Consider the following 4,022-nt stretch of genomic DNA (forward strand, 5'->3'; position numbering starts at 1 on the left):
AAAAGAGCGGCAAGCAGGAAGTCACCAGGTGTGCAGGTCTTAGGCCAGGTGACCTAGATCCACTTACACCTGCTCCCCAGCTGCAAAGGAAAAGAGGCTTGTGGGCTCCTTAAGTAGGGAAAAGAGCGGCAAGCAGGAAGGCACCTGGTGGGTGGGGCTTGCTAAGTGGTGAAAAAGAGCAGCAGCCAGGAAGGCACCAGGTGGCCGGGGCTTAGGCCAGGTGACCTAGATCCACTTGCACCTGCTCCCCAGCTGCAAAGGAAAAGAGGCTGGAGGGCTCCTTAAGTAGGGAAAAGAGCAGCAAGCAGGAAGGCACCGGGTGGGCAGCGCTTGCTAAGTGGAGAAAAAGAGTGGCAACCAGGAAGGCACCAGGTGGGCGGTGCTTAGGCCAGATGACCTAGATCCACTTGCACCTGCTCCCCAGCTGCAAAGGAAAAGATGCAGGAGGGCTCCTTAAGTAGGGAAAAGTGCGGCAAGCAGGAAGGCACCAGGTTGGTGGGGCTTAGTCCAGGTGACCTAGATACACTTGCACCTGCTCCCCAGCTGCCATCATAATAGGTTCAGGGACAATTCTGATAGCGTAAGTGCATAGAAGAAGTAAAGGGAGGAGGGGAGGACATAGGAAAAGGGAGAGCAGAGAGGAGGAGAGAACAGGGTAAGCAGTCAAAAAGAGTGGAGAAGCAAGAGGGGAGAACAAATACAATTGCAGAGGTCAGTAGTAACACATAATGTTGCAAGCCAGGATACAAGATGAAGATGGGAACAGCATGATTCAGGGCCACCATGAGTACAAGAAGCAAAAGAAGTCCAGCATGAGAGTTGAGAAAGGGTGACGCACCGTGAATCAATGAAGTCCATAAAAGTAAAATCCAGCATTGGCCCATTGGCCACAAGACTGTAATGGTTAAACCAGAATATATCAGGACAGACGCCTAAGTGCGGGAAGGGGATTGGGGGCACAAGGGAACAACACGGGGGGACCAGAGAGGGTGGGGATGGCCTGTGGGGACAGAGGGTGTAAACACATGTTGGTGTATGCTTACCTGCTGTTTTAGCAGGGGGTCGGAACCGGGATCCTCCTGGTCTGAACAGGTCCAAACAGGAATTACCCTTTTCTTTGACTGACCTACGCTTTGGACCCCCGGGCGAGAGACGCTCTTGATCTCAGAGTTAAGAGTATGAAGGAAGAGGCAGGGCTAAGAAGGTCGGTGGAGCTTAGGTCAGGTGACCTAGATCCACTTACACCTGCTCCCCAGCTGCAAAGGAAAAGAGGCTGGAGGGCTCCTAAGTATGATATGATATGATATGATATGGCATTTGTAATGCGCCTATACACAAGTGTTTCAAGGCGCGACGAGGCGGGGGGTCAAGGGGTTGCAGACAACGATCCTACTAGGCCAGGTATCATTCAGATCGCACAAGTGCAAGGGTAGAGGGGAAGGGAAAAGTGCAAGGGGGAAAGGGAGAGGGAAAAGTGCAGTACAGGGTTAATAGCATACAGGATAAAAAACAAAGGCCAGCTAGTGGCAAGTGCGAGGTAAGTGCAGACAAGTGCTGGGAAGGGGGGCTGTAGGGATACAGACACAGTCCAGCAGTGCAGGGGTTGCCAGGGAGGCAGTGCAGGGGAGAGTGGCTGGGCCAAGGACCGAGAACGGTGAGTGGCCCAGTTGCAGATTCAGTGCAGTTTCAGTAAGTTTAGCAGGGGAGATGGGGAGAGAAAGCAGAGGCAAAGAGGAAGGTTTTGAGGTGCTTCCGGAACCGGAGATGGTTCTCCTCAATTTTTGGGGAGGCAGGAAGGCTGTGCCAGAGGGAGGCACCTGCAGCGGAGAGAGATCTGCCCCCAACTCGTTGTTTGGAGAAGCGGCTGACCCTGAGGGAGTTGGAGGCGAATGAGCGAAGAGCTCAAGAAGGAAGATATTTAGGAAGAGAGAGTTGAAGGTATTTTGGCCCAAGGCCCCAGAAGGCTTTGTGGACAATGCAGAGGGTTTTGAACTTGATCCTCGCAGTCACTGGGAGCCAGTGTAGTGATTTCAGTCCTGGAGAGATACGGTCCCTGGGCTTGAGGCCAAGGACAAGTCTCGCAGTCCAGTTCTGGATGAGTTGCAAAGGGCGGAGAGTAGAGGCAGGTAGATTTAGATAGAGGCTGCTACAGTACTCCAGCTTCGAATGAACCAGGGCTCTAGAGACAGTGAGCTTCTGGGGGAAGGAGAGGAAAGGAAGGATACCTCTGTAGAGGTGTAGCTGGTAGTGTGACTTCTTAGAGACGTCGGGTATGTGAGGAGAGAAGGAGAGTGCGGAGGTGAAGATGACCCCAAGGTTTTTTGCCTTGTAGGTAGGCGCAGAAAGAGGGCCAAGAGAGGCCGGCCAGAGAGCTGCAGGGAAGGAGGGAGTAGGTGTGCCGATGACTAGGATCTCAATCTTACTGGCATTAAGGCAGAGGTCGTTGACGGCACACCATTCCAGGATAGCAGAAAGACAGTCAGAGATGAGGGAAGGAGAAGAGGAGGCCGAGGGTAGCCTGAAAATGAGCTGGGAAAAGAGTGTCAAGCAGGAGGGCACCAGGTGGGCGGGCTTAGGCCAGGTGACCTAGATCCACTTACACCTGCTCACCAGCTGCAAAGGAAAGGAGGCTGGAGGGCTGCTTAAGTAGGGAAAAGAGCGGCAAGCAGGAAGGCACCAGGCGGTCAGGCCTTAGGCCCAGTGACCTAGATCCACTTACACCTGCTCCCCAGCTGCAAAGGAAAGGAGGCTGGAGGGCTGCTTAAGTAGGGAAAAGAGCGGCAAGCAGGAAGGCACCAGGCGGTCAGGCCTTAGGCCCAGTGACCTAGATCCACTTACACCTGCTCCCCAGCTGCAAAGGAAAAGAGGCTGGAGGGCTCCTTAAGTAGCAAAAAGAGCGGCAAGCAGGAAGGCACCAGGCGGTCAGGCCTTAGGCCCAGTGACCTAGATCCACTTACACCTGCTCCCCATCTGCAAAGGAAAAGAGGCTGGAGGGCTCCTTAAGTAGCAAAAAGAGCGGCAAGCAGGAAGGCACCAGGTGGGCAGGGCTTAGGCCCAGTGACCTAGATCCACTTACACCTGCTCCCCAGCTGCAAAGGAAAAGAGGCTTGTGGGTTCTTTAAGTAGGGAAAAGAGCGGCAAGCAGGAAGGCACCAGGCGGGTGGGGCTTGCTAAGTGATGAAAAAGAGCAGCAGCCAGGAAGGCACCAGGTGGGCGGGGCTTAGATACAGGTGCCAGAATCTTAATTAATGTGAGCTTAAAGGATTTCATCTGGGTTTTGTATTCTAAAGCTTTAAATACACCAACCACAGATACATTTGGAATTGTATGTATGATGTGCAGAAACAACTTTGAAATTGTATAAAAAAGTCAAACCATTTCTTGTGCCCAATAATAACATCTGAAAATGTTCTCACCAGAGACCTTTGATATTTAGTCAGATCTCTTCTCTAGATGACCCCTCAAATGGCCCACATCAGGGGAGTTGCTAGGTCTGGAAAAGACCCGGGGCTAAGCTGATGTTGGAACTGTTGGGACTGGGGGCTAGCTAGTCTTTTGGCTGTAGCTCCTGAGATTCTATCCGGGGCTACAACCAAAAGATCAGGGGCTATAGCCCCCTTAGCCCCCCCCTAGCAACGCCCCTGGCCCACATAAAAAGAAAGATCAGATAAAGAGCTAAACACTGCCACCCCAGCATGGGAGGAGGCAAACATTCTCATGCCAGGCCGCAGAGCACTATACAGTGAGATAAGATGATGATACAATGAGTTGTCCACTCTCTGCCGGCAAAGATAGGATATGAGCCGCAACACTTGGTTTGTGAATTTGATTACCTAATCACCTTTCCCACCTAACACTTTATGCTCTTTATTGGGGGTGGCTGCCAGATTTTATAACCCTCATTTTGAGGAACCAAACCCTAAACCTGCATCATACTTATACTATGTCTTTTCTTTTAAAGCTAGCACATTCTGGTGCAGTGTCGTTGTTTTGTAGTGCAGTAGGTGTTACTATCACAAAAG

The sequence above is a fragment of the Ambystoma mexicanum genome, chromosome 12 (assembly GCF_040938575.1).
Source record: "Ambystoma mexicanum isolate Mex_15411 chromosome 12, UKY_AmexF1_1, whole genome shotgun sequence".
NCBI classification, from domain to species: Eukaryota; Metazoa; Chordata; class Amphibia; order Caudata; family Ambystomatidae; genus Ambystoma; species Ambystoma mexicanum.